The 15,000-nt window shown below is 39.5% G+C and overlaps 1 protein-coding gene across 8 annotated transcripts in view; it reads right to left on the bottom strand.

Moving 5' to 3' along the window:
- LOC122787108 (transcription factor 4-like) overlaps positions 1–15,000 on the bottom strand; it is a 159,714-nt gene that overhangs the window by 63,792 nt on the left and 80,922 nt on the right. Inside the window, exon 1 of one of the 8 annotated variants that reach the window (XM_044053692.1) lies at positions 1–238. This exon is cut by the window's left edge and continues 167 nt beyond it. The exons of 6 other annotated variants lie outside the window; for them this stretch is intronic. The gene's annotated coding sequence lies outside the window, so the exon portion shown is untranslated. Of the gene's footprint in view, positions 239–15,000 lie in introns of those variants that run through there. One more of the 8 variants, XM_044053694.1, reaches the window with a different exon arrangement.

Below are 15,000 nucleotides of genomic sequence, written 5' to 3'. Positions count from 1 at the left end.
ATTTCTCTCTCTCCTCTTGTTTGTCCTCTTGTTGTAACTTCTCTCGCTCGCGCTTGTTATGATCTCAAACTCTCTCGCGCTCCGTTGTCGCGTGCTCCTCCTGCCTGCGCGTGTTTTTTTTTTTCCCCGCCGACAATTCCTTCAGTTGCATTTTCCCATATGGCCGAGCCGAGGCACGCGCAATATGCAAAGTAGAGAGAGAGAGAGAGGGGAGGGAGAGAGAGCGAGCGAGAGAGAGAGAGAGAGAGAGCCCCTCCCATTCTCTCTCTCTCTCTATGTGACACGCACCCTTAAGCGCGCGCACGGGAAACAGAGGAGGGAGGCTGCTGCTGCTGCCTGGGACACGCACGCGCGCCCGTGCATGTTTCAACTTTCCACAGTAAAAAATCTGGAAGCCATCCCTGTCTATCACGCGCTCGCCCGCGCGCTCGCGCTCTGCCTTTGAACTGAGCCGAATATTCACTTTTTCCACTGCTGACACACACGCGCACACACACTCCTGCTCTTTCATCCTCCTTATTCCTTCCCTTCTTATTTCCTCATCTTGGTTCCTCCTTCCTTGAGACTTTTCTCTTGTCCCTCCCTTACCTGATTTCCTCCTCTCCTCTCTTCCTCTCCTTGTCTCCTCCTCTCCATCTTGCCACCACGTTTCATCACCTGTTTTATCACCTCACTCGTTCCCTCCCTTCCCCTCATGTTTCCTCCTCTTCTTCAAGTCTCCTTCCCATTCATCTCCTCACCTTCCCGCTTGTTTCCTCCCTCCTATTGTCCTACCATTGTTTGTTGTTTACTCCTCCCCTACTTTCTCTCTTCCTCTCCCTCTATTCTTCATCACCTGTTTTATCCCCTCACTCCTCCCTCCCTATGTCCTCCCTAACCTTGTGTCTCTTCCTTCCCTCCGCTTCTCTCTTCCTCCCCTCTTTTTCCCTCCCTCCCTCTTCTCTTCCTTCCTTCCTTCCTTCCTCTCCTCCTCCTCTGTTTGTCCTCACATTAAAAGGTTTGATGCCGTCACATTTAAACTTTAGTTTTTTTCATTTTAATTGTACAAAAATCAAACTTTAAATCAGCGTCAGTTCATCTCACGTTTTTCCTCTAACTTTATAAAAATAGAGACAAAGTTCAGAGGTTTGATGATCAAATAAATTCCAACTTCATAACAACAAACAACAACAATGAAGCACAATATTAAAGAAACAAATCATATTTAAATCAAAAAATACATTTTGGTTTCCATCATGAATGATTGATCTGAAAATCAAATATCATCATTTATCTTTTTTTCCTCATCAGAACAAAGAAAACCTTCATGTTTTTATGCTTTTTAGTCTACCTGCAGTACCAGTGATGTCCACCAGTGGGCCACAGAGGGAATCCCTGATATAAACCAAATATAATTTTGTTCTATCAACAGACAAAAAAAGTCATTTTCATATATTTTATTTTCCTCTCTTTTTTTTATAAATATTTTATGATTATTTATAATTTTATTTTTGTTTACATCTTTTTTTCACCTGTTGTTTTTCTTTATTTAAAATTAAGGAATGTTGTTTTGTTTTTATTTTAATTAAGATTCCCTGTGTTCAATTAAAATTAAATAGGAATAAAAATGAAAGTAAAATTTTCCATTCTTAACTTTTGTAAAGTTCTCGTTTTCTTAATTATTGGGTTTTTTGGGGGGAAAAAATCATCAACAACATAAAGTAGGTTGCTATGGTAACCATAGAGACCACCTGACGGTGCAGCAACACAGCCGTGACACTAGGTGGTGATACGCTCTCTTTTAGCCTGTTAGCATTAAGCAGGGTTTTTTCATGGTTTAGCATGGAGCTAGTTGTTAGCATGTCTTCCTAGCATCCTTTCACTTAAAAATATCCACTTCTTTTAAGCTAACAGAGCATAAACTTTGGCACATTTTCTTCTTTGTCGCCAATTTTCCTGTTAATTCCGGTTTATTAGCTCTGTGGAGTCCAACAATGGCATCATCTGTGTGTTTTAGCCCGACTTTGAGGAATGTAATTCCGTATAACTAGAGTTAGTCAGACTAACATGTTTACATGTGTTTTAAAAGTCTGCTTCTCGTCAGACTAAGGCAGTAACTCCAGTGCAACTTAAATCCGACACGAGCGACTGCGACTGTTTGACGTGGATTAAAAAGTGATAAAACAATAAGACGAGCAGCTCCGTCGGTGTTTGTTTGAACGTGACTCAGAGTAAATGTCAGTCACAGTGTTCAGATGCTGTCGAGGAAATTAAAAGTAAACTTCAGAGCAGCACAGAAGCTTCACCGTCGTCTTTTTACTGGACCAAAAAAACTCTAATTAAATGAGGTTTAAACTAAGTTTTCTATAAATAAAAAGTTTGGATGACACTTGTACTTTAATTTTAACGTAAAGGAAACAACAACATGAGCAGAAACCCACAAACAAGGACTCCAGTCTCACCACTAGATGTCACTATTTCCTTCACAATGGACCTTTAAAAATCACAGTTATGACTTAATATCAAGTTATATTAAGTGATTTCTGTGTTTTTTAATCATTTTGCATCTATTTTATCTTAAATATGAACATAATTTACAAATTTGACATGGTGTTCTAATGAAGAACAAGCTCAAACTTGCAACCAGTGGAGTCGCCCCCTGGTGGCTATAGAGTATACTCTTACTTCTTGGTTGGCCTCATGCGTACACATGGGCAACATAAGGGTCTGGGCCCAGATCTGGGCCGCAAAGAGTCAATTTTATTTCATTTTGTGATGTTTCTTATTGCGTTTTATCGTATTTCACTTACGTTTAACCACGTTTTAGGTCTTCTCATTTATTTTGCTTTCATTTTCAGAGGTATGTCATTGCCTCATGTGAACTTTAACGTATTTTATTTATTATTCTGCACAGCACTGTGGTCGCTTTGAAGTGCTTTATGAATAAAGTTGGACTGGATATTAGCAGTTGTGATGACAGACAGAGGCGGAGCTAAGAAGAGAAACAGACACGGAATATGTTGCGTTTTTAACCAAATTCTTTTACATAATATTTTAAATAATCTGGTTGGTCCGGAGACTTTTATTTTGAAATAGTCACAGGAAATGTTTTATTAGCATTTTAACTTTTAAAATGTATGTCCCATGTTTATTATTGTATTTAAAACCTTTTATTTGCGGCCTTTTCACTTTCACTTCCTCTGAGGCGTTGCCAAAATGGCTGCCGTTGTTTTTAGACACAGACTTTCAGTGACAGTTGATGGAGTTTCCACGGGTGGATTTAGTGGAACGTCCCTTTAAAAAAGAGACAGACTTTGAGTGAGTCTCCAAGTTTCATATTAATGTTGTCATCATTCATCCTGTTCAAACAAATAATAGAGTCCAAAACAAGAACGCAGACCTCCCCGAACTCCCTGTCTCTCTCTGTCTCTCTGTGTCTCTCTCTCTTCTTTCGGGCTTTAATTTGATTAAAAAGCGAGCTGCAGGAAGAGGAGGGAGGACTGATGCACATCTAATAAGTGGACCATCTGTCTGCAGCGCTGGCTGGCTCCCAGCATTGTACCAACCAGACTGCATGGGAAATGAAAGGATGACGGGATGAAGAGAGAGAGAGAGAGAGAGGGAGAGAGAGAGAGAGAGAGAGGGGAGAGAAACATAGAACCCAAAAAAGAGTGACCCGGTTGAGGCAAAGAAGCCGAGACAGCGTTTTTAATTTTGTCCACAAACCTGCAGGAGGCGACGGTGAGGAATGAAGGGAAGGAAGGAAGGAAGGAAGGAGGAGAGAGGAGGAGAATGAACTTTGAACTTAAGGTGGTGCAGATTATTACATGTCCTCTCTTCTGTTTAAGGTGGAACAGAGACAAAAAAAAAGAAAAAGAAGCTGAATCATGTTCCTGCGAATTCAGAGGTCAAAGGTCACACACATGCTTGTTTTATTCTCCTTTTTCTCTCAGACAAATTCCTTCCTTCCTTCCTTACCATTCTTTCCTTCTTTATGTTCTATCTTTCTATCTCCTCTCTTCATCTCTTCTTTTACTGTAAAGCTCTGTCCTTCCTTCTTTCCTTTCTCTCCTTCCTTCACGGCCCTCTCCTTCTCTCCTTCTGTCTCTGTTCATCTCCCTCCACACATTTCCTTCCTTCCTTCTCGTCTTTCCTTCCTTCCTCATTTCCTCTATCTTCTCCTGACGTTCATCCCCTTCGTTCCTTCCTTCTTTTCCTTCCTTCCTTCGACACTCCATCCCTAAAGACAGTGTTTTTTTGTGTGTGTTTGAATTATAATCTCACACTTCATCCTGATCTCACACCAACTGGACTTTGTGTGACATTATGACGCCTGGATTATAATTTCTACTTTTGTAGAGATTACACAGACGCACGCACGCACACACACTCACAGACAGACACCTAACTATATATTACAACAGTACATCACTCTGAAAAAGGTCCTTTAAAGTTGTGGGGAACAGACAAAATGTCCCCACAAAGATATGAATACAAGTTAATAAATCATGTTCTTTAATCATTATAACATTCTATTAAAGTACATTGAATTAAAACCTTTACAACAACTCAAACAAATTCACGTTTCCTCACTGAGTAATCCTTGCGGCGTCGCAGAGAGACGGACGGAATCAGAGCAAAAAGACAGAAAAACGAAGAGAATTCTTCATTCTGTCTGTCTGTCTGTCTGTCTGTAATCAGGATTTATAAAAAAAAAGAAACTGACATGGCCTCAATTCTGACATCGAAAAATCAGACGCTAATTTTCCTCCAAAACACAAACTCTGTGTGTGTGTGTGTGTGTGTGTGTGTGTGTGTGTGTGAGAGTATCAAAGTGTTGGGAGAGGGAGTGTAAGTGTGTTTGTCTGAGGAAGGTGTGTGTGTGTGTGTGTGTGTGAGCGAGCGCTGTTGCACACTAATTATGTATGCATGATTTAATCTGCAGCTCAATAATATGCAAATATATTCATATGTTAGTTTCTTAATTAAAAATGCAAAGCAGCCCTTATGGTGATTTTTCTGTGATTTTTTTTCCCTTTTCAGTCGAACAAACGGAAGATTTGGAGAAATTTAACAAATTGGAGGGAAGTGTTACGGTAGAGGGAGGGAGAGAGGGAGGGGTTACCAGGTAACTATGACGACAACAACAACAACAACAACAACGTTCCTACTTCAACTTCCTGTACTTGTAGAATAAATGAGTTATAGAGGAGGTGGATAAACTCTTGTTAAGGTTATTTTAAGCCATGTCTCCATTATGGTCTGGTACAATTTGGAACGGTAAAGCACCTGGGTCAGGCAACACCAGCCATGAGGGAGTGATGTTTTTCTGTTGTCCAATCAGCTGACTGTCATGGGTGGAGCCATCCCCACCCGGACCGTACCATTTTTACTCTAGTACCGCAAGGGAAGGGTCATTTTAAAAAAACACAAACCGTACCAAACCATTCCACAGTGGAAAAATGGCTTTAGAGACAAAGTTGAGAAGTTCTTTCTTCTTTCGGCTTCTAGGTCTCTAGGGGGCGCCACAGCAGTTGATCTGCATATTTGATTTGGCAGAGACTTTCACGCCGGATGCCCTTCCTGACATTTATCCAGGCTTGGGACCGACACTAGGAGTACACTGTAATGTGGCCCCTCTGTGGCTGGGGTCAACTTAGAGCAATGGGGATGGGTACTCACAGCACTCCAGCTGCCGGGGACTTGAACTGGCAACCCTTTGGTCACAAGCCAAGTTCTGTTTGCCTATGGGCTGCCCAAGATGGTGGAAATATCGACACTACTTCTCCCTGACCGAGGTAAAAGGAAAGAATGTATATGCAACGTGTGACATGTTATGTCGTCAATACATTCAGATACACGCAGTTTCCTTGGGAGCTTCTGCTAGCCACACATTTATTGTTTGTTTACATCCGAGCATGTCATGACGTACTTCCTATTTCCGGTGTATCAAAATAAAAGTCAGCAGCATTAAACATTACAACGTGCACACTATGTCCGGGAAAAGGAGTTTGTCCACGTCAACCTCGAGCAACTCTAACTTAATGAAGCATTTGTGTGTATTGGTTTAGTACTTGAATGCAAAGTGTGTGAATATTGTTTATTTTCAAAATATTTAAGAGATGGATAGTGCCCTGTTTATTGTGCAATGGTATACAGATACAGAGATTTGCACATTACCCAAGTTTACATTTGTGTGTCAATTGTGCCCTTCAATTCAAAGTTCAAATAAATACCACATGCTCTAAAATACTGTACAAATACTGTCAGTTACTTTGCTGAGTAACTAATTACTTTTACAATGTGGTAACTGAGTTACCAACTCAATTACTTTTTGGGAGAAGTAATTTGTAACTATAACTAATTACTTTTTTAAAGTAAGATGCCCAACACTGGTCAACAGTCAAACACAGTCATAGAAACTCTTTCAACTGGTCTCAACTCAGGCTCCGCCTCCTTCATAGACTGGCGTCACAGCACAGAGACCGGACTGTACCATTTCAAAGGTTCCGCTAAATGTGACCTACAAATTTTTCCAATAAAGTACCCACCAGACCATCTACATTTTGGTTCAGCCCTTGCAGTTTTTCTGCGGCTTCTACCAAAGGGCGCCATCTTCCTTTGATGTAGACAACGTCCTCCAAAGGGAACTCACCATTGTCGGACATGTACGATACTTCCACTGAATTGTATTCACCCTTGTTGGGCAGGTAGACCCGTGTTTCCAAAACTCTCTACACGAGGACCAACTTTTACCCAAATTCTTGACAAGAGCCAATTTGTGCAAAATGTAGCAGCTAATTTACAGCCAAATCTATGAAATCTAATAAACCAAGAGATGTTTCGTAAATTAGCTATATTATTCAAAACATAGACACTTAAGTCGTGACTAAAAGGGTGAGAAAATTCTCCAGAATTAGTTTTGGGCACCCAAAGACAATCTTCCATGACCCATCTGTGGGTCCTGACCCCGTGTTGGGGAATCATCTCTGTCTTCAAAGGGCAGCTAGGAGAAGCTCATCTGCTACTCGCTGGATGTGATGACTTGTCTTTCTGAGGGGCGGGTCATACTATCTACCAATTTTGGCAGGTGGACCTGCAGATTTCCAGTTTGACTCTTTGTGGACCGTACCACTGACTGCACCTGCTCCCTCTAGCACTAACATTTTTCGGGCCGAGTTGTTAGCTCGCTCCAGTTTTGCTCAAAAGAGACAATGAAGAAGACGGTAACCATGGAAACCTGAGACTTGAGGCTGTATGAGGAAATCCACCACTACCTACAAATGAAAACATGGAAGGTTCAACCCGAGCCAGGACTCATGTTAAACTAACATTAGTGCATTAACTGTCGGGATTACCATCCATCACAGTCCGATCTCCTGAGAGTGGGAGGAGCCAGTGTTGTCACATGATTGCTACAGGAATTTTCAACTGAATTGTAATATTACATTATTGTTTGGTAGAGTTTTGCTCTACCTGTCCACCAACAAACATGAACCTCAACTTTAACCAACCACCCGTGATCTTTACTCTAGCGCCACCATGAGTTAAACACTTTTTTATTGAAAGATACCAACTTTGGGAACAACTGCCATGAAACAGTAATAGTTCTGACAGCTTTCTGGACAAACTAGACAAAGCAGAATCATGTTTTCAGTTGATCAAAACAAACGATGAGACTCTGTTTTTGGAGAATTTGAGCCTCAACTGACAAAAACTAAGATCCTTTTTTTTTTTTTAAGGCCTGATTTGGTGCAAAAAGCCACTGTCAATCCTGCTGCTGGAGGAAAGAGCCGCTCAGCGGTTTGTGTGGCGTGCAGGTATATTTCACACAGCGCGTGCTCAGAATGAAAACCATGATTAAAGATGAGGCTAATCTGCACCACCAGCATGTGTGTGTGTGTGTGTGTTTTATGAGGCTGATATTTAGATCGCTAAGGCGCAGGCTTTGTTGAAGCCCGTGATCTCATTATAAAAAGGTTTAAAAAAAATAATAATAAAGAAGCCTGTTGTTTCATTTAAGTCCAGTTTCTTTCTTTCTGCTCCTTTTATTCTGTATTCTATATCTCTTTGAGCATGTTCACAAATTGAATTATTCAAAAATAAATTAGATTTCATAGATAATTGGTAGTAAAAATCTAAAGTATGTTATGTCTTAATACTATTTTTTGCTGTTAGACAGACTTTTCCCCAAAAAACACAACAAAAACAAAGTTTGTGTCACTTTATAACCGCTCTCTCTCCCACACCAAACCCCATGGAGAAAATCAGCGATTCTACATCACAGCATACAGGAGTTGTTAATGCACTGTTCCTCTATTAGTAAGTCCAAATGTGTTATTTTTGTGATTTCAGAGTTTAAAAAACATTGTTCAGATTCACCTCAGTGATACAAACTGACCACACGAGGCAGCACTAGACCAGCAGCTCCTGTGTCTGTGTGAGCTAAAAATGCGGGTTTTCTCTATGGACTTTGGTGTGGGGGAGCGAGCGGTTTACTAAGTGACACAAATTTCAGTTCACTGTTGGAAAAGGCCGTCAAACACTGAGATAAAGCATCAAACATATACAATACAATACTGTTACATAATAAGAATGGTTGGTATTATCCCTTTAAGGGCACACAGCAATTTGGCATGAATCACTCTCCAAATAATATTTGGTCTTTCACTTAAGGATGATTTCACCTCATGTGCAAGCAGGTGAAATAAAATGAAAACAATCTGTCCTGAAACGCCTCAAATCTCCCTGTGAAGGAACATCACCACCTTCACAGCCATGTTCACAGTGAGTAATATGAGTTTAACACATTATAAGCAAAAAAGAAAAGAGAAACCAAATGTAAAAAAAAAGCAGGAGTTTGACATTTCGATGCAGCCGAGAAAGACAAGTGAGAAATATTTAACACATTATGAAGCAGATCTGTTACCACATGTAGATCTACAGGCGGATGTATGTGTGTGTGTGTGTGTGTGATATAGAGACAACATGTGATATTCATTGTAGCCTTGGAGCAAAATTTGTGTCGCTCTGCTGCCTGTTACTGCAGCCAAATATTTGGGCTCAGGAATGCACTGGGGAACATTAACATCTGCAGCAGGCATTCAGTATGTGTGTGTGTGTGTGTGTGTGTGTGTGTGTGTGTGTGTGTGTGTGTGTGTGTGAGGTCTTTGTAGAAGCCAAATGTCCTCACAAGGACAGAACAGCCGCAGGCGTCTTCAGGCTGAGGTCATTTCACATTGCCGGAGCACTAAGAGGGAAAATTTGACTCCTTGGTTTAGTAAAGGTTGCACGCTGGGCATCAACAACTGACTGGAAAACCACGCCAGGACGTGACTGGACTTGTTTGTTAGTGCGGCCTGTGTGTGTGTACGCTCGAGCAGAAACCATTATGAGCTAACAAAAAGCTGTGGCTAGCATCACATTAGTGTGTGTCGCTAATAAAATAAAGTGATTGATCAGTTTCTTCTTCCATTTTATGGCATTTTATGGAAAAAAAAATAATCTGAATAATCTGGCAGTTAGCATTACAGCTTGGTACCCCAAGTAGCAAGCTATTGTAGTCCATTTGATTAACACAGTATCATAAAACACCATAGCAACGTCATGTCAACAGGCACTAGGAGGGTGGCGCTATTTGTACACACACACACACACACACACAAAAGTACAACTGAAACACACTAAAACAGCATATCGACAATGCAACAGGAGACAGCAGGGCAGTAGCTAACGAACTGTGCATTTGTGAGGTTAGTAGTAGCAGTAGTAGTAGTCGAAGTAATTAGGGTATTGTTGATCCAATAGCAGCTAACATGGCAGAAGCTAAAGCATCTTAAACCATCAACAACTAACACCAACAACGAATTAGCAGTAGTAGCAGCAGCAGCAGCAGCAGCAGTAAGAGTAGTAGTAGTAGCAGCAGTAATAGTAAAAGTAAAAGTAGTAGTAGTAGTAGCAGTAAAAAAAAAATTAAAAATTAAATTAAAAATTAAAAATAACTGTGTTTCTCATAAAGCATCTTAATCCAACATTAGCTAAACGGTTAAACACACAAAAGAAAACACTACATGTTACAAAACTAGTATAGACCAGCTTTTGTGCTGCTATAGGCTAACATTAATCCTATATCAGCTAACAGGTCACTGAGGCTAGCATAACGACAGCAAAGCATGGAATTAAACAGGATTCAAAAGCTAACAATGATAGCTAAACCTCAGTCAAACAGTGGGCGATTAGCATTGATGCTACAAAATCAAGGTCCCTTTTTGTATTATAACCATGATAAATTAAAGGCTTTCTGCTTGAATGTCTCGTCTTATTGTAGTTTGAGCCAAATCAAATAAATAAATGAGCGTCATATACTCAAGTTGTTTACTTCTAAATAAACATTTATGCTAATTTAAAGTATTCACAAGTAAATCAACACATTTCAACCGACGTGTTGAATGTGTAGTGAAGTGTAGGTCCATGTATGTACAGCAGCTACCGTATATACCATTGTGTGAAAATCCACGATGAGGGAAAAAAGAGCGCTTACGCACGCACACACACACACACACGCACTCACACACACTCACACACTCACAAACGATGCCTTGTGATTCAATTAGCAGTTTCCCATCTGACACAAAATGGCGGCCGCGGTGCAGCCGTGTGTGTGGGACAGCACGAGCCAAGTACATAGTTAATATGCACACACGTACACACACGTACACACACGTACACACACATACACACAAATGTGTGTCACTCCAAACAAAACGGCATTTATTTAAAAAAAACAACTATTTGTAATTGTTAACAATGATATTATTATATATATTGTACAGGAAAAGGAACTCAAATTAGACAAAAGTATGTGGACGGTTTTTAACTGCTTAAAACACAGGTCTCAAACATGCGGTGCGTGGACCACATGTGGCCCTCCAGTCAATTCCATGTGGCCCGCCAAATTGATATCAACTGTTAGATTCATTTTGCATGATAAATATGTGTATGATTGTGAACTATACAGCATTCCACTATCAAAACACTTTTATTTGGGACATTTAGGAGAAATATTGTCAGATATATAGTTTTGGTGGTATCATGATGGAATGTTATGATATAATTCTAATATCGCCCACCGCAAAGTAAATGTTTTCACTTGACAGGACCCCCAGACTCCTTTAACATAATCTAAAACAGCTTTTATTTAAAAAAAAACCATCAGCTTATTGTCAAAACTCAGTGATTTCTGGCATTAATATTGAAAATGATTGATACTATTTTGTTGTTTGGTTTCACAAGGATCTGCTGTTAGCCCTCAGTGGTTGCATGTTAGGGGTCTGAAGCTCCTCATGTGGTGCATGGACCTGCCTGCAGGGGGCAGTAGGGCTCACCAAACCACTACCCTGGACCACCACCACCACCACCACTCACGGCCTACCGGGGACTGTCGTCTCTCCTACTGTGGCTTCATTTAATTAACACTGTCAACCTTAAATAAAACCACATCTGAGCTGGGGAGAGAGAGAGAGAAGAGAGGGAGACAGAGGGAGAGAGAGGGAGACAGAGAGGGAGACAGAGAGAGAGGAGATGGGAGTAGAAAAATTTTCCTGACTTCAATTTTTGCTTCTTTCATCCGACTGATACCAAAACAAACAGACTCTCCGCACTGTTGGATTCTCTCAATTTAAACTTTAAAAAATAAATAATAAATGGAGAAAAAACATAAAATAAAGTCATGGTTGTCTGTCGATTTGTCATCACTTTATCAAGTAACGAGCTGCTAATCTCTGAGATGATGACTTTATTTCTAGATCTTAGAAGTGGATCAACAACTCCTGTGTGTGTGATGTTAAAATCGCTGATTTTCTCAATGGGGTTTGGAGCAGGGAGAGTGAACTGTATCGCAAAACTCCACTTTCTTGTAAGAAAAGTAAAATATCGTAGATGTAAGCTGGCATGCAGGTGTATTACGCTTCACGTGTCACATAACTGATTCATGTTCAAAGTTGTTCAGAAAAAGGAGAAAAAACATTAAACTTTCTCATTCTGACATTTCATTTAATGGCTTCATTTTCCCAGTTTCTTTGTGACCATTTATTGGCGAGATAATCTTGATAAATCCAGAGCGTGAGTGCGCTTTGTTCCGTCTCTCAGCGTTAGCAAAGCTCCCAGGAGCAGACAGAGACTCTATCAGCCTGAACAACAAATGAACTAAATCAGTGATAATCCCACACCAAAAAAAAAGAAGCTGTTATCCTCCCAACACCAACAAAGAAGAAGAGGAGCGAGACGGCACTCTGCAACCTGCTAATGTTAGCAACTGATGCCTAATTTCCTTTTGATTACACAGACGTCCCACGCTCTCCTCTCAAGTGACGTTTAATTGTTTCTCAAAGTAAATCATCAACTCAGCAAACTAAATTTGACAAATAGCAATAACAAACTTGCAGCGCAGGGAGACGAGGAGGAGAGGGGGGAGACGGGGGGGAGAAATGAATTAATTAGGAAAAGAGAGAGAGAGAAAAGAGCCATTGTCGCTGCCGCCTGCGGTGGATGTGAAACACAGATGAAAGCAAAGAGACTGTTAAAGGTGGAGCATGTGGAAGGTGAGCAGGTTAAAAACAAGGAAAACAAAGTAAAACGACACCGGAAATCTTCATTTATGGCCCCAAAAATAAAGGAATCGAGGTCGCGTTATTGTACGTACTTTATAATAAAATAACCTAAATAAAACACAGTGAAATGAAACTAGAATCTAAATTTATTCCCCATAATTTTAATTATCTGATGTTCAGCGCGTACTTTTTATTGTACATATTTTATAATGAATAACCTTGTAAAAAAAAAAGAAGAAAAAACAAGAATAAAAAGGGAGGAAATTTACAATGGAAATCTAAATGTATCCCTAAAATAAAATTGTCATATTCTTAATGTTAACACTATTATACAATCAGGTGATCTTTAATTTAGACTTTAGATGGATGATAATAAGCTGTTTGGCTAACTTCCTGTTGGTGACACGATACTGGAAATCTAAATTGTCTCAAAAATAAAAGTGTAACCGTTAATAAGTGTTCTTTATGTACTTTATTTTGTTAAAATTGGCCTTCATAAAGGATTTAAAATAGCTTATAGATAGCTTTTGCTGCTGTCAGTGATGTTTTGTTTTGGCTAAGTTTTAGCTAACTTCCAGTTTATTGATACCATTCACAACCTCTTGTACTGTGTGTGTGTGTGTGTTGACACGCATTGAATCACGTAAGCTACGTAACAACACGGAGGATAAAGTCACATAAACTCATAAGAAGTTCACACACACGGAGCTTAAGGATGTGTTTACGTTCTTCAAAGAGAAGAGAATCAAACTACAACACAGTGAAACGACACTGGAAATCAAAATCCACAGCAAAATAAAAGTGTAATAACTATTGTTCAGTAGAGAAATAACCTTTTTATAAACTTTGCTCATATTTTCTACCATTTTACAACATGATCTTCAGTAAGGATTTACAATTAAACTGCTGTCAGTGATGTTGAATTTTAGCTAACTTCCTGTCTGAGTTTTCACACACATTTTATAATGTTTTAGCTCAATTAGCATCTGACATCAAACAAAGTTTGTTCCAATAAAAGAAGGAAAAACTAAACTAAAACACAGTGAAACGACACTGGAAAGAATCTCCAAAATAGAAGGGTAACTAAAATAAAAGTGTTTTAGCATAAATTGCTTCCCCTTTACAAAAAATGATCTTTATAAAAGATTTTAAAACAGCTTATAATTAGCTTACGCTGCTGTCAGTGCAGCTGTATTTCAGCTAACTCAAACTGTAGCTAACTTAGCTCCTGTACTGTGTGTCTGTTGTGCTAGCTAGCTAACATGTTTTTAACACGTTAACTGTCAAAAATGTTGATTTCAAATGAACATGTGATCCATTTCAAATAAATGTCATCAATAAAAGATTTAGACGATGATCTTAATCGACCTCATCTGCACGTGACTGACATCACTCTATGATCACTATGTTTATACTTTAAAAGGAAACGTTATTACAGATAACAACAAAAATATGTCTCCTATCATAAACCTGATTTTACCTCAGCAAACATGTACGTGAGCACATAAATGTGACGAATTAAAGCTAAAACTGAACAAACACATTATTAATCTGTCGTTTTCACTTCCTCACATGAAATAAAATAATAAAAGTAAAAAACTATATACATTCAATATTTAAACTAACATCTCCCTTCCTTTCGTCCCACAGGAAACGTCCCCATCCGTCCACTTCACACACACACTGAATGAATGTGACACAGAGAGGTGGGGAGGACACGGGGGACACAGCGGGACAAGCGCCCCGTAAAGACGGACTCCCACCGTGTCAAAGACGTGGCCGACACGACGTCGCATTCATTCACGCCGTCGTTAAACGTCCATTCATGAGGTCAGCATGAAAATATAGATATATAGATATGTGTATAAATGTGTATAAACTCTAGATTTAATGAAGATTAAAGTCAATAATCTGAAGACTTTAAAGCAAAGAGAAAATCAAGACATGAAAGAACCTCGGTGGGAGACAAAGGACACAAAGAGACAAAGTGTTATTGTTGAGTGGCCGAGCGGAAATTCACAAATAAATGTCCTTTAACTGCGTCTAAATCAGGAGTCACCACAACAACAACAACAACAATAACAACAACAACAACAACAACAGCGCTTTACGATTTATCTACGACACATTTCAGACGGTGCGGCGAGACGACGTTCTGTTTGTCCTCAAAAAACAACAACAACAAAAGTCTGTCTTTGTCTCATTTTAGAGACACAATAAACCGATCAGCTGATCAATCAATCAATCAATAACTGTGATGGACTACAAATTACAAATTAACAAAATTAAATCGAAATGTTCACACACAAACTAAATGTTACACTAAAGTGAATAAATGATTAGAAATGAAGGTTATTTACCGTTACAAAACTAAAACTATCAAGTTCACTTGATCCAAAGAATTAGGTTTGTT

The sequence above is a fragment of the Solea senegalensis genome, linkage group LG21 (genome assembly GCF_019176455.1).
Source record: "Solea senegalensis isolate Sse05_10M linkage group LG21, IFAPA_SoseM_1, whole genome shotgun sequence".
Lineage (NCBI taxonomy): Eukaryota > Metazoa > Chordata > Actinopteri > Pleuronectiformes > Soleidae > Solea > Solea senegalensis.
Note: the sequence above shows the minus strand (reverse complement) of the source record. Positions and strands in the feature narration are given on the sequence as shown.